Source organism: Cardiocondyla obscurior, linkage group LG13 (assembly GCF_019399895.1).
Source record: "Cardiocondyla obscurior isolate alpha-2009 linkage group LG13, Cobs3.1, whole genome shotgun sequence".
NCBI lineage: Eukaryota > Metazoa > Arthropoda > Insecta > Hymenoptera > Formicidae > Cardiocondyla > Cardiocondyla obscurior.
The window spans coordinates 5,654,086-5,678,945 of record NC_091876.1 but is presented as its reverse complement, the minus strand read 5'-3'; the positions used below and the strand labels follow the sequence as shown (position 1 = coordinate 5,678,945).

The 24,860-nt window shown below is 44.8% G+C and overlaps 1 protein-coding gene across 3 annotated transcripts in view; it reads right to left on the bottom strand.

Annotated features, from left to right (window-relative positions):
* The window catches only part of Soxn (SRY-box transcription factor soxNeuro), a 252,806-nt gene that overhangs the window by 179,966 nt on the left and 47,980 nt on the right, over positions 1 to 24,860 (bottom strand). For all 3 annotated transcript variants that reach the window (XR_011546556.1, XR_011546555.1, XR_011546554.1), the window contains exons 4-7: positions 23,537 to 23,610; positions 14,170 to 14,536; positions 13,382 to 14,043; positions 13,219 to 13,262 (exon numbers count right to left, since the gene is read on the bottom strand). The gene's annotated coding sequence lies outside the window, so the exon portion shown is untranslated. The remainder of the gene's footprint in view (positions 1 to 13,218; positions 13,263 to 13,381; positions 14,044 to 14,169; positions 14,537 to 23,536; positions 23,611 to 24,860) is intronic.

The window sequence follows — 24,860 nt, the reverse complement described above, 5'->3', positions numbered from 1 at the left end:
CAGTGCGTCCGCCCTTTTCGGCCACGGCTTTTCCTTCGACGGCGAATTTTATTTCAGCCGCTCCGGAAATTGCCGCTTCGACGACGCAGGTCAAGCTGAGCCAGCTCTAACCCGGGGGGAGAAAAAAGAAAAAAAAAAAAACGAGGACAGTCGTTGCTCTCGCGACTTGCCTTTGTATTTACCTTTTTAGAATTTTCAGATGAGAAGTTTGGAAAAGCATTATTTACCGAAACTGGATTAAATAAAATATTTTAACAAAACGGAATTATTGGCGAAATCTTTCAACATTTATTTTTCGAAATAAAATAAAGAATTACTCTTTTTTTTTTCTTTTTATTTAAATAAATTTTTTTTTATGATACCAACGAAGAGAAAGACATCGAGCGATACCAAGAATGACGAAAGACAATGAGGTTTAAAATTATACAAGCGAGCACTGATGAGTGATCGACGAGTTCTATAATTGATTCCCGCGAAATCGATCACTGAAATGGTGGGCGAACACTAATTACGACGCGCTTCGACTAATTAGTGTAACCAGACTCTGCGGCTAGGTGTTAATTAATTAAAGGCCCTCTCATCGTAGATACGATAACGACGGCTAACGAGTATCATATTATTCGAGAAATGTCACAACTCGAAGAGATACCGGCATCTATTTTCTGGCTTATACATTATAATCCGTAAGCACTTATCCAACGTTAATTGTTATTCTATGAATAGCGTATTCTTCATAAAATTTATTTGTTTTAATAAAAATTTTTTTACGCGGCAGCTTCTATACATTTTTTAATATTAAATATTTTGACAATGAAACTCCGCGAGGTATAATTATGTTCTAAAAGTTCGATGTATCGAGATCGTATACAGAAACCTGCCGGTTTCCCTCTTTCCCCGCCATCCCCGAGCAGTTTACCGCGAAGAGAAGGTTTCGCTTCGAAACGGAAGAGGGGAAAAAAAAAAAAAAAAGAAAGAAAGAAGAAAGAAAAAAAAGAAAAAGATCGAGAAGAAGTGGAGCGCAAGAAAGGAGCACCGAAGCCAGGAAAAACTCGCCTGCCTCTCCCTCTTTCTCCCTATCTCTCTCTTCTCTTTCGTCAGCTCTTTGACTGATGATTGGCAATCCGTAAGCCGATTACCGGCGCCGAATGAATGTGCTCGCCGGCCCGCGTTTGGCCCGGTCCAACTCCGCGCATAACTCCCTACCTCGTTGCCTCTTCGTAGCCCGCGTATATCCCCCCGAAACCGACCCCTCCCCCCGTTCCCTCGCCCGCCCCAGGAAACCGCCCTTCTCTCGGTGATCTCCTTATTAACCACAGCCCGGTAATTGCGATCGACGAGCGATTATGCCGCGCTTCGCTGGGCGCTCTCTCTGCACACGGCGGGATTAGGCAGATTAGTTGGCGGTTATACCGCTGGATAATTGATCGCACCCTTCTTGATCGGTTGGTGCCTCAGTGCAATTAACTACCACGCCTGTCGTGAAAAATCATACTACCGCCGTACGTCGAAAACGGTGCGCTACGTGCCGCAATATTCAACGCTTACTTTAAAACGTTTATAAAATCTTACCTGCATTTAGGTACTCTCGAATAATTTTATTTTAATTAAAGTGCGATGGCTAATTTCGCTCATTTCTTGGACCTCATATTTTTAATTAATTATTTTTTTTTTTTTCCAGAAATACAAGGGGATAACAATCATGGATTATAAGAAACCGTGCGAAGAAAAATGATTAAAGAGCATTAATTGCGACGGAAGTAAACTTCGTCGGTAAAGTTTGGAAATACTTTGAAATGTCAAATTCGAATCGCGGGTTCGACGTCCGCGTTTGTCACTACAATTATTCCCTCTCATTTTCCTCTCTTAATTTCCCGGGAGTCAAAGAGCACGACTAATCCGAGTGCCGAAATCGAGCACATATTTAATATAGCCGACGACACAAGGGGGCGTGTGTACATCTGTCAATGCGGTATACCACGAGTCTTTGCGTTTTAGAGAGGCGAGAGAGAGAGAGCCAAAGCTCGGAGGCTTGCTTGAGTTATTGGAGGTTGTCAGCATTGGCTTCTGGTGCCAGGAACACGTGCTCCGATTTCGCGGTAAATCGTCGCCCCGGCGACTACCCCCGTGTATTTCGGTACGATCGACCCTCGCATTCTCCGCGCGATTCTTTCTCCCGATCCAGTTGTAAAAAAAAAAAAAAAAAGGGGAAAAAGAAAAAACCAGCTATGCGAAAAATAATAGCGCCGCGGGAGGGAATTGCCGCATTTGGAAAGGAACGAGGGACGATCCTAAAAGGACGAGAATGGAGAATTAAATAAGAGTGAATATATATAATAAATATAAAAAAATCGAACAAGATAAATATGTATGTATAATAATAAAAAAATTCTGTATAATTAATAATGCACGCGTATGCGACGAATTGTTTTCGTAGTAATATATCACGTTAGTTTCCATCGCGTTTTTATAAAACTTTGCTCAGCCTTTCCGTAATTTTTCTCGCCGTCATTCGTCATCATTTCGCTGGGAAAGCTTTGCGTAAATACAAGGTGTTTGTATTAAAAACAATATGTCCCCGAGAGCCCGCATATCGAGAGACTCGGCGGTGAGACGAACGCACTATGAGTAACTCGAAACATGAAATGTTTGGTCTACTAAAAGTTCTCTCGCGCCGCGCAAGAATGATGCCTTTAAAATGGCCCCTGCGAAGGGTGATTCTTGCCTCTCGCGTGTGTATCGAATTAAAAAGGATCGGGCTTTAAACGCCGTGTGTTCTCTTTCGCACGGGTTTCCAAGTCGGATCAGACGACCATTACGGAATATCGATAAAATTTAATACGATTCTATTTAATTTTTCAAGTATAATTAATTAACGTTTGTTCATGATAAAAATTAAATTTTGTTTAAAAAGCGGCGCTCCCTTCATGAGCGAAAAATCCAGGACTTGAAGTCATTACCGAATTGAAATCTATTAGACGCGTATAAAGTAATGCCGCGACGACGTGATAGATCGTACAGACGCGCGAATATGGTCGGCGGAAGTTTAGAAAAAAAATCATGCTCGCCCATAGAAGCACCCTTCTTGTCTATTCAATCGAGTCGCCCTTCGGAAGCTTTATCGATTTCTTTTCACCACGATACGAAAATAGTTTCGAGTGGCCCGACGGAACTCGAGGGCTTCTTAAGGCCGACGAAAGGGTGTACTTCTCATTGACAGAGAACCCAAAATGGCGTTCCCGATACGAGAACACCCACCGAATGGTTGTACATGGAAAATGCATTAAATTCGGAAAGACTAAGTAACGTCCGCCAAAATAACCCGATGGCAGAGATATCACGTGTCATAATTATCTTAAGTTAAAGAAAATATCGAAATATGTAATTCAAAAAAACGAATACTTAACGCTTTAATAAAATTTCTTGATCACTGAGCTTTAATAATGAAAAAAATCATATTAATTTTTTTTTTATGAGCGAGTCTGAACGTCTAACATGTCTGCTGCTAATTAAGCACAATAAATTAAAAACCAGAAAGAATAGAGAATAATTTTAAAAAATAAAAAACACAAAAAACGTGTAACGTGTAACAAAAAATTACCTTCCATTAGACTATACACAATGCTAATTAAAATTTCTTTCAATGAGCAAGAAAAAATTCTTAAAAAAAAAAAAAAAAAAATTCGTAAAAAAAAGCGAATATCGCGATGAATGTTAGATTAAAAAAAAAAGTGCGCGCGGTTAAAGTCGAAGGAAGGAATTCGCATCGCGGATAAACTCAGAGGAGCAGAAGAAAGGAAGAAATGTAACCGCGTATAGTAAACGCAGTGAGGGTGGATGGTGTTCGCGTAAAAAGGAGCAACCGCGTGTTCCCATCGGACCTGAATGCGCCGGATGACAAACTTGTCGTCGACTGAACCATTAAATTCCTTTGAGAGGAGCACGCGGAAGACGCGCGGGTGCCAAGGAATGTTTATTCACGGAGTAAGCCTTCCCTTCCGATCTCTAGGATGCGTGCTTGCGTCTGCCTAACATAACGCGGCACAATGATAAGAAAGGAAAGTTACATGAAACATGGATAACGAATATGTATCGCGACACGGCACGAGAAAGAGATAAAGAGGCAGTAAATTATCATACCGTTTGCAATCAACTGCGTTAACTTTAATCTTTGCGTTTAAAGTCGTACTAATAAAATATTTTAATACGAATAAAATCTGCAAAATAAACGGCGTCTTATAAATATTCTTATAATCCCGACCACCCCTTTTTCTCGCCATCAGTGCTCATTACTCTGGAATATCTCATTCCGCGCGATGTGGACGTGATCCAAGATTTAAAAAAGTCTTATCGTGTTATGATGGGTGGGATAAAAATATAGGAAACACAGCGGTGAAAGGATCCAGCGGCCGCAGGGCGCGGGGGTAAATGTTAATTGTCCAATAAAGTCGAGTTACGCCTGGCAAAAATATGTCGTTAACGCGGCCTTAAGGAGACCTGGAAATGACGCGGAAAGACATTATTTTTCGTTTAAGTTTCGCTCCCCGTTCCTCCACCATATCGCGGATTTAAAGAAAGATATTACCCTCGTAATTCGCGTTATACCGCGTCGCGGCGTACGCCAGCCGTGAATTCGAATACTATGTAAGATCTATTGAGCGCAATTGGGCATAAAATTAATGCGAGAAGTAAAAGATTTTTATCCCGTTTCTTTCCTATCGGGGAAAAATTTTTCAACATTTTCGTAAAAATACCAAAATATATAAATTAAAATTTTCTATCTCCGGGCAAGCTCTTTACAAAATACAAACCGCTCGTATTCGTCATAATTTATTAATGGTAGCGACAACGCGGAATGTTGCGTTTAAAATGCGTCGCTACCGTTCCGGTCTACTTTTTCTTTTATTTCTTTTTCCTTTTTCTTTTCCCGGAGAGCTTGTTGAGATCTTCCCGGAACATACCAGAGCGAGGACTACCGCACAACGAACGAGGAGGCGGGCGAATGTAGAAAAAAAAAAAGCAATAGAGAAAAGAGAAAGAAGAGAAATCGGAAAAAGAAAGAAAGAAAAAGAGAGAGAGAAAGAGAAACGGCAGAGAAATTTCTCGAGAGACGAAAAGAGCCAGGAAAAATGAATTCGGTGTCCCTACGGCAGAGAGAAAGAGAGAAGAAGGATGAAAAAGCGTGCGGGACTCCCGGGAACAGGATCGCGCGGGATTATGATTATCCTTGGCGTAGGAAAGGAGTGATTTATCCTGTCGCCGTCCTCATTATGGCTCCCGGTCACATAATCCAACCTGGTGTGCCACACCCTGAACCGCTCCGGGCGATAGATTAAGGTACGTCCATACCGACGTACGTGCATCCTGCAAGTCCGTCGCGACGTAAATTAAGCGCCGTGTAGAACGCGAGATATATATATCGCGTCACGGTACATCCACGCTCCTCGGACTCCCGTTAGCGAGATTTACGCCGTATCAAGCGAACGATATTTAGAGACAAGAAGCGAGAAAGAGATAAAACAAGAAGATGAGCACTCGCCGAATATTTTCTATTTTTTTCAGCGACAAATCCATAATTCTCGCGCGCACGCCACTTTTCCTTTTTATTTCCGAAGAAGATTGATAAAAATTTTTATTTGTATTTTTATTTTTTTATTAAAAAGAAAGCCCCCCACGAGTTTTCGCGCTTCGCGTGCAAGCTCGTCCCCCGATTTAAAGCGCTTCGTGCGGACAGCGCCGCCAGGGCGAAAATGGGGTGTTCGGGTGGACGGGATTTTTATGGAGAAGAACATAAATATGGGGTATTATTCTCCTGGAGCTGGTCGGTCGGCTGGCTGTCGCTCTGATTTATAGACACGGCTTGTGAACACGGTTGTCGGTATTTTTATTTAAATTTAATACAGTCCACTTGGCGCTCGCTCGCGCGGGGGTGTATTAGACAGCTTTGATAAGCAACTATGTACGGATAAGTACACGCGTATATGTCGCGCTGCCCGCTGATGATGATAAATGACCGTTAGCTCTTGCTACTTCGCTGTTAATTTACGAATGCATATATACACCTAACGTGAGATGTTGATTTAGCGATCGTTTCTATTCATTCGAGTAAAAAAATTTGAAACAATTTCAATAAAGCTTCTCGTGCACGAATTGAACGCGTGATCCGACACGGTGAGCTGACTCGTTCGCAGATCACGCGCGCACCTAATGACAATCGCAAACACTTTCCACCGAGCAAGACGATATTAAATTTTCAATGTCTCAAATTAAAATTAAAAAAAAAAAAAACGTAGTGTAACATATAAATTATTATAATCATTATTACGTCATCAGTAAAACGTGTATTTGATCGCTCCGACAACTTTGTTCTGCCCTCTCTCTCTCTTTCTCTCGTTCGACATTAAAATAATTTGTTACGAATCAATAATACCGTCCTCGGATAAAACCGTATTGCATCAAGTCGCACGTAATCGTTCATTACACCTTAATCCGAGCGGGCGAGTGCGCAGCGTGCACTGCGTACGGGAGTTAAGTCGATTTCTGCTGCATGATGGATCGAGTTAATGTAGCGTACCGCGGGTTTACACAGCGCGCGCGGACTTTAGGCCCGTGATGATCCTAAGCTAGATGCAGGGTGAAAGTGATCGTGGGAGAAGCCGCACTGGGTGCCGGCCCATAACCGGGGTGTATCTATTCCACAGAACTGAACTGCAGATCAAATATTAAACCGCTCGATCGGTCGGCAAACTTTTCCATTGCAATATAGAATAGGAAAAAAAAGGAAGAAAATTATTTTGCCTATTTTTTCGTAACTTTCACGCGAGCTAAGTTTTGCCGAAAGTTTGATAAAAAATTTGATTTGTTTTAAGCAGATATCTATTAATGTGTCAAATGATAAAAAAATATTTAAAAAAAATCAAAAATTAAACTTTCTTTCTATTTATTCTTATGACTCTGGGGTCAACGAATTAGAGATCCCCGGCGGAGTATATTCGCAGACAATATGTTTTCTTGTTGTTGTAGCGAGAGGACAGAGGTGGTACCGTTCGTGGGGTTGGCGTTTTCGCCTTTGGGGTGGCCCGCGGGGCTTGTAACTCGGTTAAACCGGCACGGATATTTCATTAGCCGTCCCCCGAAGCGTGCCGACCCCACGCACGACCCCAGAAAGCTCAGAAACGGTGGGCCAAGGGTGGGCTCGTGGGTGAATCTCGGAAGGCACTGTCGCTCCTGCCGTTTCGCTGTTCGAAATCGCCGCATTAAGTCGAGTGCACCCTACTTTTCGTTAAATTGTTGACACGACAAATATATCGCACTGCTGTCGTCTACGATCTGTACTCTGCCGCTACGACGGGCCCGCATTTTAAATTACCGGCGAAACGCGCACCGACAGAATTCGACTAACGAATGAATTGTGTGATGGCACGCGCGAAAATAAATTGCTCCTCAAAATTAGCCCAACGAGACTAAGCGAAAACAATTTATACGAAAAAATAGAATTTATAATAGCAATAGCTGAATAACATTCACGAATTTGTTTTCATCCCCATGTCAACGTAAAAATATTTGATAGGCGCATTTCTGCCTTCCGGTTTCGTAAATTCTTAGTCATAATACGCACGCCCGGCGGACAACGTGGTCCGAATACGTTTGCCTTTGCCATCAGGATTCTCTCTCGCGGAAGCGCATTCTCCGAGAAGGTGCAAGATACGTGAACGAATGCGAGACAAGCCGGGGGCTACGAGGAAATGCAGGGGGTTAAGGGATAGTGCAGCCGGTCAGTACAGGGGAATGAGGCGTTATCACGGACATTAGCTTTCAACGGGGCGCCCGGGATATAAAAGTAGCCCGAGGCAACCATTACTCGGACATTGTCCGCTCGAGTCTCTTTCGCAAATCTATCTCTCTCTTTCCTTCTCTCTATCTTTCTTTCTTCCTCCCTTCGACTCTAGTTTTTTTTTTTTTTTTCTTTCTCGCAACTCTATCCCGCTGTCTTTTCGAATGTATCGCTCCCTCTCAAGCGAAAGGCGAAAGACGGAGAAAGACGCGGCGGCTCCTTATCAGAATTCCTCGTTCGCGTCGCCGTCACCTTGTCGCAAATCCATTTCGCAGTCGGCGAATTTCCACTCGTACACGTCTCCGGAATAAGGACGAGAGCTGCGTTCCAATCGCGCGAATTTCTACGTAGATTCTTACCTCTCTTACCTCGGGCTTTTTTTCCGCCCTCCGTCGCTGTTCGTCGCTCGCCCGCCCGCCACTCCCCCCCCGCCGCAAGTTCTACGATCGACTCGAAAATGGAGCCACGGAGAGGATTCACGAAGCGCTTCTTAATGGATTGTACCTAATTTGTGCTCGAGGGCCCTCCGAAGGGATTCGACGGGATTATTCGCGCGGAGAATGGAAACGCAGCACTAAAAGTGCTTCTTACCGAATTCTTATCTATAATTGGGAAACACCGATACGCGCACATTATTACGCGCCCTTGTATAAACCTATTTCTCCAATTTTAATTTATTGTCATATCGTATCTTTCAGCGATTACTATCATATATCCGTAAAAAAAAAGAAAAAAAAAACTTTTAACAATATTTCATAAATCACAAATGACCATAATTAATTAAATTTGATAGAATTTGCATATACTAATATAAAATATATTTCTGTTATAAAAATATTGTATCAAAACTCGCGAAAATAAGTATATGTTTGAGAATCGCAAAATAAAGTTAAATTCGTGCGTGAATATATATTTTTTTTTTCCGCAGATGGTATCGTTGAGGCGATTATTTTCAGACGATTCCTAATGAAGTCGGATGTTCCCATTCATCGATTATTTCACATACCGTTTCTATAAAAATCACGGTATGTCGGGAGGGATAAAGCGCACTTTCGCGAGCTATTGGAAGGTCTCGGCGTATCGCCACAAGCAACAGGAAAGCAATTATCCGCTTCGAGATCGCGGTTCAAACGCTCCCCTTTATTCAAGCCAATGAGGTAAAAAGGACTGAAATATTGGCAAGCGGTATCTCAACAAATTAGCCCGATGAAACGCAAATGGAACACAAAGTGAACGCGGAGGGGGAGAAAAGACTACGGGAAGACGGGGAAACGACGGGGGGGAGAAGGGGGAGAGGTGGAAAACTTTGAGAGGAGGGCAGTATCGAAAGCAGAAAAGAGTGAGAGGAAAGAGCGAGAGAGAAAGAACGAATCAAAGTAAAGTCGTTGAGACTCATTGAACTGGAAGTAACCGACAGAGTGCCTTCCGCGCCTGGCGCTACTAATCTTATGCAATTACTTTACAATTCACTTTGCCGGTTGGCACTCACTACCAATAGAACAATCTCTGAAATCGAGTTACCCCCTCGAAAGTTTTCAAGCCCCTCACCGCCCCTCGTCCTACCGTTACGAGTTTTGGATAGCGTCTGCCGATCTACGCTTCAAGACCTCGAGATAAGTCTCGATATATCATTTGGTAAGATTCGCGTAAATCAGTGACTAGTCATCGGTATAAAATCTAAAACAAATATATTTTCGATTTTTTTACGCCATTATTAAATTTCGCGTACGCACGATAACACAAGAACCTATAATAAAAAAATTATCTAATAAAATAACTAAAAAAAAGTGTACGTATATTTCCTATAAAACACCCTTATCACGTAACTCATAAAAAAGTGCATTCACTCAGTGTTTGTACGAAAGCAGCTTCATATTACGGTGACGTTTTAACAAGCGCGATAATTTTTCTCGTTTTCGTATTACTCTCGATTTAGCCAGCGACTAATCATTTTGAAGCAACTATCCACGCGTAGACTTCGCTTTTGTCGGTAGATGAAATTCAATATTGCGGTAAAATGCGAACACAAGAGACGTGAAGTGGCAGTAATTGCTCTCTAAAGACGTTAGCGCGTAAAAATAATATTAGAAGTCGTGGCAAACAGAGCGCGCAAAGGACCCACCTTCTCGGCCGCAAATCCGGACTCTTTGGGGGTCGCATTGTTCTCGATTCCGCCGCCGTCGACATCATCAACGGCCTCGTCACGGTGACGTCCGTATTAGACATTAGACTACCAAATAAGTGGGTACGTTCCGCAGGAGGGGGCTCGGCCCGGGGGTGATCACCCCCATGTGGCACCCGCATGCCGCCTCCTGGGGGACGCAATCAGAACGTTTCAATCAACGGTCGCTCCGTGAGCGTGGCGCGCCGGGGAAATCGGCGGGGTGGCGGCAGCAGGAGGCTGGGAGGACGTGGGGTGAGACCCGTGATTACTCTGATAACCAACGTGCATTAAATCTTGGACCGAAGAGGGCGGAAACCCCTTCCGCCCTTTGTCGCCGAGTGGTTTTAAGGCGGTGACTCATGGGGCGCGCTTTAAAGTGGATGCGAGGGTCACGATCTTATCGCGATATCTTGTAACGACGCGAAAGATTTTCGCAGTAATTGGTTGGTCCGCTCGTTGCAGACGATTTTTTACGCGCGTCTTTTTTTCTTTTTTTCTTTACGGGTATCCGGAGATATCAAAAAAGTGACCGCACAAATAAGTCTTATAATTTAAATCGCGTTATAGATCAAGCCTTGTTTAATCAAAACTCAACAATACGGTATTATTACAGCGTTGTACTAAAGTTAAATTGATCGCGAAGGCGACATTAGCTTTCGCGCATATCGCGACCGGTTGGGCCAGGTGCGAATTAAAATCAAACGAGAATTAGCGAAATTCGGAAATCGCGCGATGAAGTTCGGACGATCTGGGCGAACGTTAGCTTAATGGTCGACGAGACGATCGGTGCACGGCGGAGACGAGGCAATGTTGCGCCGGTCGTTCGGTCTGCTGATCCGCGATTTCGTCGAGCCACGCACACGCACATGCGACCGTATGCGCGGGCGTGCTCGTAATCCGTGCGGACGCGAATGAATGGCGAATGAATGGGGCGCGGAGCGAATGACGAAAAGTTAATCACGGCTTACCATATCGTTGCGCGCCGGGTTTTCGGGGGTGTACCGAGAGGCGGAGGGGCGGGCGGCCCGGGTGTCCCCTTAATTCTCTTGATTACATGGGCGTATCTCGATCGCGGGTTCCGATCCTGCTTCGCCAGGCACGGATTCTGTGCGTCTCTTTAGAAGCATACACCACTGACGATCTCTACTTCTCTCTCTTTCGCATCCTCTTTTTTTTTTTCTTCTCCCTTTATTCCCCGTTCCCCTCTTCTATTTCAACGTAGGCCCATATGGCGAAGTTTGTTTTGTGCGCGCTTACAGTGCACTGTTACGAGACAATTACGACGGTTACGACGAGTCATCTCGTCATCTGAAATAATCCTCGCCGATAATCCCGACTATTGCGAGAAAGTCAACGTCTCCTGACACGCGCGTTCTTTACAAAATTACGACCTCGCGCGATGAAAGTTGCGCTAAAAATTCTGATTATTCCGGTTCTCACCGAGCGTATCATCGTTAAACCTCCCGACGGATGCCTGCTCGTTCCGCACAACGCCGGCGTGAAAATCGGGAATTCGTGGCGCGAATTGAAAATTCACCTCAGATAAAACGGAGGCGACGAAAAGCCGAGGGAGAGGAGGCAAGGATCCATAGGCAATTTCTCGCGCCCCTGCCGCGATAAAGCGTAGCCGTGGCATACGCGCGATCGCCGAGAATACGGCGGGAAGGAAGCCGGTGAGGAGAAAGAGAGCCGAAAGTCTTCCGCGAGAAGGGGGAAGGGGGCGGCGAAGGGAAGGGTAGGTTGGCGCACCGAGCCTCGGAGAGGATGTCCTATCAACGTATTTCAAAGATAAGCCTGCTCACCCTACCGCGGCGGCGACCCCATGGCCATCAGCCATAATAACAATCCGATATGATTACGCCATAATCGTAACGCAGCCAGCTGCAGCGGGCCGGGCGGGATGAAATTACGCCGGTGAATTGAGATACCGTGTTTACGTCTTCCAAAGTGCTCGCATAAACAAAATTAAACGACTCCGGGGCGGCCCCCTCCGGGCCACCCGCGCCCATCCGTTGCATACCGCGCGTTAACCGCGGCGCCGTGAGAATAAGTGGAAGGACATTTTCGACGACGTCGCGAAGATCGCTCCGCGAAGAAAGGGGAACGATGGATTTTATGCGAAATATAGAGCGGAGGAGAGAATATAAACCGCCGATTAAGGATATCCGCGGGGAGACGATCAATCCGAAATCCTGACGCGATTTGCAATCTAATTAGGTGAACGGGCGTATATGTAACACGACGGGATCCTCGTCTTAATTTCGAACGAGATATCAGCCTCACCTGTTTCATTAAATCTTCACGCGGATGTGCAAACGCTGACGATAATATTGTTTCGACGTGCATGCAGTTGACAAATACAAAATCATATCAAACTCCGATATTGTAAAAAAAAAAAAAAAAAAAAGATTTTGCGGTCGACTTCGTACGCAGAGAGTGTTCGGGAATTAACACGCGCTACGATGGCGGTTGATAGACTCGTTACGGGTGGCGGCGCACCTCAGTTTGACTTTGTGACGAACGATAATTGCCGGTATACCGAAATTACGATTAAACGTGCCACGGGACTGAAAGAATCGCCCGCGATTTCGACCGCGCCGCGCCGTGTCGCGTCGACGTGACTGTTGGGCATTATACGCGGAATAGAGCCACGATTACACGTGGACCGCGATGTATTGTGCGACCGGCACCGGTATTTCGTGACGCGAATCATTAAAAACGTATCGGCATTGTGTTATAGGCGAGACAGAAAAAAAAAAAAGAGGGGAATAAAGAAAGAGAAGGCTGACACACACGTTGGCGTCCCGTATTTTATATCGCGTGCCGATGTCACGGTGATATTTTCCGTCAGCCAGCGTAACGAGCCCCCGTTGGTTTATTAAACGTTCCCACCCGTAACTTATTGCACAAACGACTAATTATTTTTGTGAAAAGCCATCGGCGCTTGGTCGAAACCATCGGCGATATTTCGATATTTAATTAGTACCGGCGCATCGAAACACGCTACCGCGAATTCGCAGTCGATAGAAATTCTTAATCATATTTTTAAAAAACAAACCAAACGCCTCGCGTGCGCTATTTTTCGAAACGTTCTAATTCGCGTCATTACAATTGGGGACAGTAACTATTTACAATATTTTCTATGATAATTAGAATTGAATGGACAACGATGTGTTGTCAAGAAACCCAATGCAAAACTACGAAAAAAAATTTTGCAACTCACCGATCTGCCTGAAGATCAACGGAGGTGTAAAATTCAGCCGGTGACTGTAACATAAAAAAATATATCAATGTAGACATGTACATTATTTAATAAAATTAATAAAAAAAAAACGGTAAAAGTTTTATTTAATAAAGATTTCATTGAAAAAATGTATTATATTCACCTATAAGTTGCTCCGTTGATGCAAGATGCCCGTCCCGGGCCTGCTCCTCCTCTCAGATGGGACGTGACTGGTCCTCCTTCCGCGCACTGGTCACTCGCGAGATAGTCCACCACTCCCCGTTAATTCCGCGATCTCGGCACAAGAAATAAACTGCAAAGTAAAACAAAGTCCAAAGGTCTCCTTTCGATTTTCCGGTCAATTCTCGGTGAAATAAACGACCCCGAAAGCTTGCGCCGAGCGTACGAACGAGTAGGCCGCGATACAAAATGTTCCCCGCGCACTTTATCTTTCTCGAGTTTCACAAAAGTCATTTGCTCGGAACGGAATTAGATCCTCGGCCGCGACGAGAAAGACGGACGAGGTGCGGATTTCACTCTCCGATAATGACGATCGCCGGAATTTGCTGGACGTCGCTGAGGAAGATGGCGAGTAAAGCAAGTCGGTAATGTTTCGTTCCGGAGCACTTTCTCGAATTTTTTAATTCCCCGACGGCGGAATGAACGACGCTGATAACTTGTAGTAAGCGGCGAACGAGTCAGTCGCGATACGAAATATTTTCCGCGCACTTTACCTTCCTCGACCTTCTCAAAATTCACTAGCTCGAGACTGATTGAGAATCTCGGCCGCGACGAAGAAGACGGGCGTGGTCACTCCCGATCAGTCTACATGAAACAGAAAAAGACACTGATATTAATGATCAAGTCGCGAACATTGCAGCTTCGATGCTAGCCGTATCGTCGTCCGACTACAAGTAGGCGAAGTATGGCGGAATAAATACAATGATTCACCTTTATTTAACCGGTCGAATGTCGGTGGAGATGGCCAGCGGCGGTGTTCTCTGCAACACATTGCGGTTTATGGGGCTCCCAAGGACGAGGCAAGGCTAGGTACACGCCGATAAATCGGCGAGAACGCACGCAGAAGCCCCGATGATGCTCCGCTTCGAAAATCGCTGCTCGCCACGTGGCCGGTATGTTCTCATCTGCGCAGCGGGTCGCGTAGATCGTTCGCGATCAAGCGATCGATGGAGCGCTGTGATTGGTCGGTGCTGGAGTCACCCATCACTTCTAGGATCTGGCATTTTTTTGCCGCTTAACCTGAGCCCGATAGCTGGTGATTGCGGGGAAGGGGCGGGAAAATCACGAAGACCTTTGCCTGGAACATATTAATTATAAAAATAGGATTAGATATTACATCACAGTGCGCGCGTTATTAATTTTCGCTCTTTCTATATCAAAGAAAACTGTCTTACGTGTAATCATTTTTATTTCTTTAAACTGATAGTGTAAATTACGAACGATTGATTTAATCGACAAATATCGCAACGTATCGGTGAATGAGAAAATACGATCCAAGTTGTCGTACTTGTTAATTTTCACAAAAAAAAAAAAAAAAAAAAAAATTTAAAAAAAATAAATAAAAAATTAATTACCCGAGTGGAAATTCATTCCCATCGTTATCTAATAATTAGCTACCCAATTCGTGGTTCATCTCGTGGCTATCTAGCAAAACTGTCCAGCACTTAGCCAAAAATAACGAGCTAGAAAAGTTAGATATCTAAACGTTTTTCACCGCGTACTAGTCTACTGTTGTGTTGTGTTGATCTTACGCAAAGCTCGACTGTCGAATTCACCAGGCTAATCGGTTTCTGCGAACCGCCGCGGTAGTATGAGTACGTGCGTGTGTTTACATCTGGCCGGCACCTTGCGCTCGAAATTCGTAAGGTGGAGGACGCGCGGGCGGCGGACAGCAAGAACCAGTTTTTGCCCGGCGAATTCGGCAGTCGAGCGAGCGTTGCGTACGGTCAGACCAAAACAGTAAACAAGTACGCGGCGAAAAAACGTCTAGACATTTGTTTTAATACACGGTACGCGCTGGACTTGTTTCTCTCACACTCTTACTCACAAGTTGTGACTAGACGACCGATACTGGACAGATCTTGTTTCTTTTTTTTTTAATGACAACTTAATTTTTTGATAGTCACAAAATAATAAATACTTTCTTATAATTTATGACTAGTACCAAGCTAGTTAAAAAATGTATTTAATCTGCGCGATCTAACCATTAGCTGCAAAATCAGATTAGCTAGATAAATTTCCACTCGGGTAAATATTTCGGGATAATCGTAATTTGATTACATCATCGTTATTTCAATTCCTTCGTTTTAACGTCTGTTTGAAATAAGTAAATTGAGCGAAATGTTCGATTTAATACGTAACTACCACTTAGTCATGCTTGCAGTATTGCGAGTCACTAATTAAAAGAGTTAATCGCGCGTGTCGAGAACCGCGAGTCGTTCGTGGGGAATAATCGTGCTCGGCATCTTCGAGTACTTGTCGCGATTGCGTGCCGAAGGGTAAAGCAACGACGCGAGCAAATTCTATCGATTCGTATGTCATAAAAAAAAAGAAAAAAGATAATCAAGATGATCCTGATTTCAAAACTGATCACAGCTGAATTTTTTCGACAGAGACGAGGTTATAAATATTCCATGTGTATTTAAATTCTTCAAGACTCTTGGAACTTAATGGTTCAAGATTAAAAAAAAAAAAAAAAAAGAAAATCTACGAACATATTAGAAGCTCCGAATCGATTTGAAGATAGGAGGGTCGTGCGAGCTCGAAACTTTGTTTGGTATCGACGTTCGACAGACTTCTTCTCATCGGTGTCATCTCGGGAGTTTCGCGAGGAAGTGGAGGAGCAGAGATGGAACACAAGAGGTAGCTGCGGGATATTCCGGTCTTCGCGAAGATCCGGACAATGCGCCCTCGACGTCACTCTCGATGCTCGCAATGTCGACGGGCGAGGGGGCGGCAAGAGGATGAGGAACTTAGAACCCGGATAGAGCGGGAGGAGATCGTTCGACGAGGCGTAGAAAAAGACGAGGAGCGCCAGCTATGCGGTCGCAAATGATGGAAAGCGATAGAGCCTCGATCAACAGTCAGCTGACGAAGAACGAGCATAATAGCGATGAAAGAGGGAGAAAGGGGATGAGAAAAGCGATGTGCAGGCGAGAGGCAGGAAAGACTCTCACTTTCCTGTCGGTAGTCGACGGTCCAGATTGTCGATGGAATGCTAAACGACCCGGAATCGTTGAATCGGTATTGAGCCCTCTCTCGCGAGCTCCCTCGCCCTCCGCACTCGTGCCGTTCTTTGCAACGAATCTCGTATATACAGTCGACCGCTTCCGACGTATCGCTGATTCTGATCGGCATTTCGTACAAATTTGCCTGACGATAACGATAACATCTCTCGATGTCCCGAAGCGAGGAAAGTTTCCGGAAAACCGAACGCTTTACCTAACGTGCCTAAAATAAAAAAAAAAAAAAAAAAAAAAAAAACGATCCAGAATCGTAGAAATATAACTTTACGTAAATTTAATTTTGTTAATTACAAATGCAACGAATCGAATTAACTTCAAATGGTATGCGAACAACGCGGCGATTTCGCTCGGCCGTAAAACGAGGACGAACGACGGGATAAATCGTTTAAATAACCAAATAGGCGATCGCTCGCGACAAGAAGCAAGAATTTCGCTCGCGCGAAACGGCCGCGCACAGATTCTCATCTCCGCCGGCATACCGACACCCCCTGCCCCCCCCCTTCCTTACGTATTTCTCTTTACGACAGCCGGCTACCCGATGACGTGCACAGGGCTTTATCCGCGGGTGTGCGCGTGCACGTGATTACGCAACGCGCATGCCTCGCCCGCGTATTCCGTTCATTGCTATCCTCAAGCTGTAGTATCTGATGACCCGCCCTAGGGCTGCATATGACAGCAACAGCAACCGCGGCGGCGACGGCAACGGCAGTAACGACGGCGTTGGTGGCCGGGAAACGAGGACTCGCAGAAACGGTACCACGGCCGGCGGGGGTAGGTTTTGCGAAGGACGCGAAGCGAGGGGTGGCCGGAGGAAGAACGGTAAGGGCGAAGAGTGGGCCGACCGGGGCAGTGGGAAGCCACGGGGGCGAATAGGAAAGGGGGGTGGCAGCAGTCTTCATGTCATGCACTTAAATATGTACCGAGATAATGCCCGTCGAGAGGACCTACGGGGCTCGCAGGGTTCTCGAATGGAATGGAGCGTCCCGGAGTGTTTCAGACAGTTTGTTTACCACCCGAGTGTCTCTCGCCTTTCTCTGTCTTTCTCACTTCCTCTGTCCCTTGCTCTCCCGAGCCTCTCTTCTCTCTGGCGCGGAGGACCGCTCGCACTCTTCTGAACGATTGATATCTACGAATATTTGCCGCTGACTAGCTTTCATTCGAGGGAAAAAAAAAAAAAAAATGAGATGGCTGATTCCCTGTCATTGCTGATTAAATGCGATTAAACGACAATATTAGCTATACCGTTTTTCACGAGCAAACATTATAAATTATGATTTATAACAAAACTGATCGAAATAAAGAATTATTTTTTTTTTTTAAATACCGTCTTTGTTTCTTGATAATTATTCTTTGATCGCGTTCGACTGTTGTTTGAACGACCTTAAAATTCCTTATCCACCAATTTCAATCCAACGTACAGCGATCGGGAGGGTAATAAAATGCTCAAAAGGGGGAAATACGGAAGCGAAATATAACGATAATCGATATATACTCGCGTGTATGCACACACGCTCTTGAACGAATCTCGGCGTATCGCATATGCGATGCCGAGCGGTATGTGCATATGCTAATGCAAGAATAAACGGTTCTATTAGAAAAGCCAACAAACGTCCCACTCGATGAGCATGGGGATTTGAATACATAAATACTCGAGTTCCTGGTGGACGCGCGCGTGTGTATACAGCGAGGGTATGCGATCTGCATACATTTAAGACGGGGGAGGGATGATGTTTTAATCCAGATTCGGGCGCGCCATTATTTCTGCCAGGAAGCTGGTCCGTTGCCTACCAAGTGTGAAAAAGGAAGTCCCTTAAATGTCAGCCCTTAAGAATAAATTTTATCACACGTGATAAATTAAAAAAAAATTCTATCGCGTCGAGGATTCTTTTCAATTAAATTTTCTACCATCAAATACCTTTATTTAAATAAAAAAAAATTAAAAAAAAAATAAAAAATTATTACGTAAACCGTATAACTAATTTAATTCTTCGTACTATTTATTAACGTTTATAAAATCGCATTCGTAATAATTTGCGTTGCGAAAATAACGCGCCGATAAAGTATATTAACGTAGTGTCTAATGGTATGTATGATCTGTAAGGAAAGAGAGTAAGTTCTCTCGAATTCTCGGACGAATGTCCGCACCATGGAGAAACAGTTTCCAGGGGACTCTCGAGAGCTGTCGCCGGGCAACTCGAATTCCCTTCGTTCAACCTCTCCCGCCGCCCTCTCACTCCGCTTAGTTCAAAACCCGTGTCCCATTGGCAAGTTACTTTGTCTAATACCGGCCAACTTCGTCGATTTATCTCGAGGGTCGGTTATATATGTATATAAGCAAGTAATCTTTGCGATAAGGAAATATTTCCAGCGTAACCTGCCATGCGCGAAGGAAAAGTTAGAATTTTCTCTTCTCAATTTTTGCTTCTTCAAAGAGAAGTTAAAAGAAAAAAAAAAAAAAGAAAAAAAATTAATAAAAAGAAAAGAACGTATTTTTATCGACAAGTCGTACATGCAGCGTGTATTTTAATGGTTAAATTCCCGTGCGAGGCGATTCTGAATTAAGTCTAATCTGTTTGAGCAAAAGCCTTAGTTTGAAAACAAAGGGGATGCTACAGCTTCTCAACGAGCGTTATCTACGTAGGTTACACATGTCTACGTAATTTGCGTGCAAGCAAACAATTCACATGCTGCATATGCAGACACCATTATCACGTATCGTTTATTCTTACGTGTAAAATATAAACGGTTCGCGTAGCGCACACGTTTTTAACTCTCTGGACGCGTTTATACGCCGAAACAGATGTGCTAAACTAAAGCAATTATCTTCGAGAAAATAATTTAGGTTGCTAAATTTGTTTTTAACGGTTAAACGTGCGTAAAACGTCGTCGCGATATGCGGTAATAAACGAGAGCTTAGAAAACCAGGGGGTGACATTACCCAGTTTGATAGCAAAAATAAAAGCAAACAACTGCCAAAGCTCAGCCGGAGGGCAGCGATATAATTTTGCAAGACGAGGGCGAGAGGGGTGACGGCGCTTGGTTTTCTTGGCGGCCAAAAGGAGAGTTCTCCGTAGCGTGGCACTTGGCTAATGGGTGCTGGGAGTCTTACAGCGGACGACGAGGACGCCTCGGCGCGAGACACGAGTAGGAGGAAGCAGGGAGAGCGAGATAGCGTCGCGACGCCGAACTTTAACTCGTTAATTACCGGCGCGAGGGCAACTTCTTGCCAGGGCGCTCGAATATTTCAAACTATTGTGTTCGTAAACCCCCTTGGGCTTGGCTCGAGCGAGGCGGCCATATATACGCGCTCACGTACATCCGCGCGAATGCAACGAGCACACGTACGCGACACCCACATACCGATTTTGCATTTACGACGATCTGGCCTTTGCCCGAGCGCGAACGTATAGACCCTCCGTCGTCTCGCATTCCTTTCCCGCGAATCGCCGTCGGTCTGCCAACATCCCCGAATGTCCCGGAAAGTACCTCGCTACTAATCGAGCTGACCCGAAGTCGAGTGTCGCAGAATAGGATGCCGAGTTGAAAAAAAAGCTGAAAAATCTCGCGGAAATAAAATCATGCGCGACGGAGAGAAATATAAAAAAAAAACGCAAGAAAAAGAAGGAAAAAAAAAAAAGAAAAATGAAAAAAAATGCCAAAAATTTCCGTACGACTGGACAATATATACAAGTCGAAATGAAATTATTATTACGCTAGTTACCGCAATTATTATTAGGATTTAATGCAAAGTTTATTCGTTGAAGTGTCCTCTTCGATTCGTAATTGTATGCTGCAAATGAATCTAGGTCGGCCACGCGTGAAATCGACATGTCGAAAAGTCGCAATGAATAAGATGAGCTAGATGGAAGTTTCGCGCGCGTTCGCTTCCGTACCCACGAAAGACGCTGCCAAACGGGGCACCGGTTGTTGCTCGCTTGCTCTTCACGCCTACCCACGCTCGTTAACCTAGCCTTTCCAGACACGCGCGGGCACACGCACGATGCATATACAGAGGCACAGGACAGGCTCTCCTCGCGCGGGGTTGAGAGCGAAATCGGATGCGGAGGATGACGACGATACGGCAGATACCGTCCTTCGTCGACAAGACGAGGCTAATGGACGGGTGTAGGGCGTAAGCGCGAGAAAACGGGAAAGGAGCGAGGTTGAAAGGGTGCAACCAACGATTAACAACCGAGAGGACCGAAGGTATCGTCGAGAGCGTTGTCTTCGTGGAAGCTGTCTGCCAACTTTCCCCTCTTCTATTCTTTTCTCCTCGCGTCGGTGCAACGATGCAGCCGCCGCACCATCCCTATCCCTCGTTCCCTCAATTATTAAAAACAACAATTTTACGAGAAAACTCGATGCCAACGCGGATAAAACAAAAATATTGTCTGTAACTCGTTGACAAACCTATTTGTGATTTTAATCGACGTGCATTATTGTGATAAAAATTTATAAGTACCCCCCCAACGATTACCGCGATTACTGTAATGATATGTAAATAATATTGAAAATTATTACTTTACTCGATCTCATACTTCCGACGGTATTTTCTTTAAAATGCGTTCTATTACACGCTAAAGCATTGACGACGGTACAAATCGACGTCCGCTTACGCTGCGATTTTCCACGCTACGAAAACAAGATTTTTCGTCATGCGGAGAACGTCGGTCGACGGAATCGCGTGATAGATAGAGTCGCGTTACAAAGCGATTTTTATCGCTCCTATGAGCCCGCGTACATACACGCGCGAGTCGAACCAAGGCTGCCTGCGAAGACGCGCATATGGCGCGGGATGACGCGGCGCTTTTCCGTTAGGTATGAAAATTCATGCGTGAATTATATAGCATTTATTAATTTACGCCTCGCGCGACTCCCTCTTTAGAACGAATGGGTAACGAGAAAAGATCAATGACCAAAAAAAAAAAAAAAATCTACGAGAGAAAAATTAAATAAAAATATTTTAAAATAAAAAAATAAGGATTTATTTTAACTGTTTCGCATAACAAAGATTTCGCGTAACAAACTCGCTATTGTTGCTCGTGGTCTAGGAAGCAGCTTACTATCCTCGGAAAGCAGAGAAAAAAAGAAGAAAAAAAAAAAAAAAAAAAAACTGGAGTTAATTCGGACACGCGAAGTCGGCGAAAATTCGCGAGATTCATTCATCTCCCGCGTGCAAGAGCGTAGGGTGCGAACGTTTTCGCGTCGCGGGACATGTCGCGCGTGTGATGCGTCGGTATTCACGAGCCACGATACGCCACCGGTGCGCTCAGGATGACATCGCGCGCGAGCAAGTACGCGCGCACAGGGCGTACACCCTCGTGCTCGTACGCGCGCATTAAGGGGGTTGTCTAACCGCGTGCACGTAGCACGCCCCGTCGACGTTTCCGGCCGCAGGGGCTCGACGAACGTAAGTGTGAACCGCAACACCGTGTACCCGGCGCGTCGCGACGTCCCCCTCGCCTACTCTCGCTCATCACCGCCGCGAACTGCCGCAACCGCGAAACGTGGTTGCGCAGTGAGTGCCGTTGCGTGAATAATACGCGGACGCGCATACTAATTACGGCGTTTCCATTTTGCACGCAGTCGCCTCCGCGCGACCTCGCGAACGCTATCGAGCCGCGACAATCATCCAAAAACGGATGCCGCACTGAGCGACACCGTATTTTTTTAATACAATTTCTTCAATCCCTATTCGTTATAAATAAATAAAAAGCAAATCCCTAAAAAAAAAAATTAAGAAAAATGATCTAAATGAATATTATAATGGTTCGAAAATTGTTTATAAAAATTTGCAACTGCGATTTTTCTTCTTTTTTTCTGTTTCTTTTTTTTTAATTACGAAAAAGAGTAGTTTTCAATTAACATTTCGATTTTCGGAACAGTGCCGTTCGCCGGTCGTGAACGGAGTATCGTAGACGACGTCAACGTCACCATGTGGTCGACGCGGAACGGATGCGTCTACAACGAGAGAAATAAACGTGCAACGAAGAAAAGAGAAGGCAGAGATGAATTCGAAGAGAGGGGCGGGGTGGGAGTTGCAAAGGGAGTCCTTTTGTGCGTCTCGCTTGCCGTTCGTATTCTGGTAATTAGTTCGTTTGCCTGTGCTAATTACATTACCTTTTAATAGCGCACAAGAGACACCCTGCAGCATCTCCGCAAACAGACGTGCGCAGGCGTGCCGCTAATCATGAGCAGACCTGAAAGACCTAACCCTGTTGTCGTTTTTGCTGAAACGAATTTTCTTTTTTCCCTCCCCCTCGAAACAGTCGGAAACGACGGTACAACGCGCGTCTTGCCACCCCCGAGTCTCGATTTCATTCTTTAGGCGCACGCAGCAACTCCACCGTTAAATGTCAGGCAGTATTAAGATTATAGACGAGAGAAAAAAAAAGCTCAACTGATCTTGAAACACCCCGATGCAACCGCGAGGAAATCTCGTAAACGTAAAAAAAAAAAAAAAAAAAAAAGTGCATTATACGAGAATATAAATATGTATTCTGTTACTCTATTGTTTTCTCATTATTCTTCGCGGAGAATCGAATAATTAAATTATCAAAAATTACGCTCTCATTCAACGAATTTATTTCACGCAATATATTATTTTATAATAATTGTACTAGGTTCGTTAAAAAAAAAAAGAAAAAAAAATTAAATTAAATAACTTATAAAAAAAATAAAGATTTAATTTATGTCGACCAAGTAGCCATTTGTTGCTCGCGGAACAGTCTACTGTAAAATCAAACGCTCTCTGGTTGTTGTACACCGTCCTCTCTCATTTTCCTCCGTGAATGCTTTAACCTCCTTCAGACTCGCAATTAGGGGGCGTCGAGACGCTTTACGACGCTATGTCGCCCTTTTGCCTGTTATTTAATTGGGATGCGCAATTGAATGACACTCGATACACGGTATACCGGGAAAGAGTTGTCATCGGCCTGTGCCAGGCCCTAACGACGGTATTGTGCGGTCCCTCTTTCGACTACATCGCCCTGTTTTTACAGCTTTTTTTCGCGTTTATTTTCAGGTGCAGTAAAACAAAGATAAAAACTCACCTCGTCCCAGATGATCTCGAGCCTCCGTGGAAAGAGCCTTCGTGGAAAGAGCCTTCGTGGAAATAGCCTTCGACCTGCAAATTTCAATAAGACAATTAATAATTTAATTAAATGTACAGTAATTTAATTTAATTATTTGTTTAATGTGTCTCATAAATTTTCATTAAATCAAAAGTATGCTTTGCGAATAATTTTACTATTTCAAGGTAACGCGTCGATTACGTAGATCGCATTATTACGGCGTAAAAATATTAATATCTCACAAATCACGTTCTCAGATATTTAGAGACATCCAATTCCGGTAACGAAAAATAGAAATGAACTTCGCTAACAAGGCGCGAACGGGCGAGGCAGAGCGAGTCTCTTAACGAGATCAGTTCCGTGGAGGTGCGGAGGATTCGCGAGGTATCCGTCCCGAGAATGACGAGAGAGGAGCCCTTTGACACTCCGATGCCACTAACTAGAGGGAGAGAGAACGACAGCGAAGGCAGACAGCAGCGGGAAAGAAACGGGCGGGAGCGATGCTGCGAGGTTACGTCTTGGAAGACTTCCTCGAGCTCATTACGTCGACAATAATTAACGTTGCATAAAGTGTCGTTATAGAAATAACCGAGGAGCCGAGCGTAGCGCAGATAAAAGAGAACAAGACGGCGAAAACGCGTTCCATGCGAGAAGTAACGGAAAAAGACAGAAAACGCCGGGGTAAAACACACGCTATTCAAACGCGATTCCACGCCGATGGAAAATGTTTCTATTGATAGCCCAACCCCGTCGCGGGATATCGTTGCGGCTTATCTTCCACCCTCCCTTCTTTTCGGGTTTCTCGCGCTATCCTCCCGCGAAGAATATAATTCAAGTTCCTGAAAGGCCAACGAGAGGCGAGAGAGACGGCCGGGACGAAAAGAACGGCGCGCGCTTCGCGCTGAATGTCCAATTATTATATCGCGAAATATCTGCTAGAAAATTGGATAATGCACTCGGTAGGGCCGGTAGGCGGAGCGCCCGCGAATAAAAGAGGAAGAAGGCGCCTGCAGAAGTGAGGAAAGCGAGGGAGATCGGGTACAAGGAGCCTACAGGGGCGACGCGGAGAAATATATATAGCCAGCTCATCACGCACGTTATATACGTATATATAACTGTCTACGCGGAAGAAACGAAACCACTGACAGAAAACGCCAGTGAACGACAAGTCACTACGCGGAAACCGCGACGAAATGACACTCGTGCTAGCGCTAATTGGGCCCTCGAGGTGACGCCATCAAGAGGGATGCTCTTCCACCCTCGGAGTATATCCCAACCAGTCTCCCACCCTCCGCTGACTTCC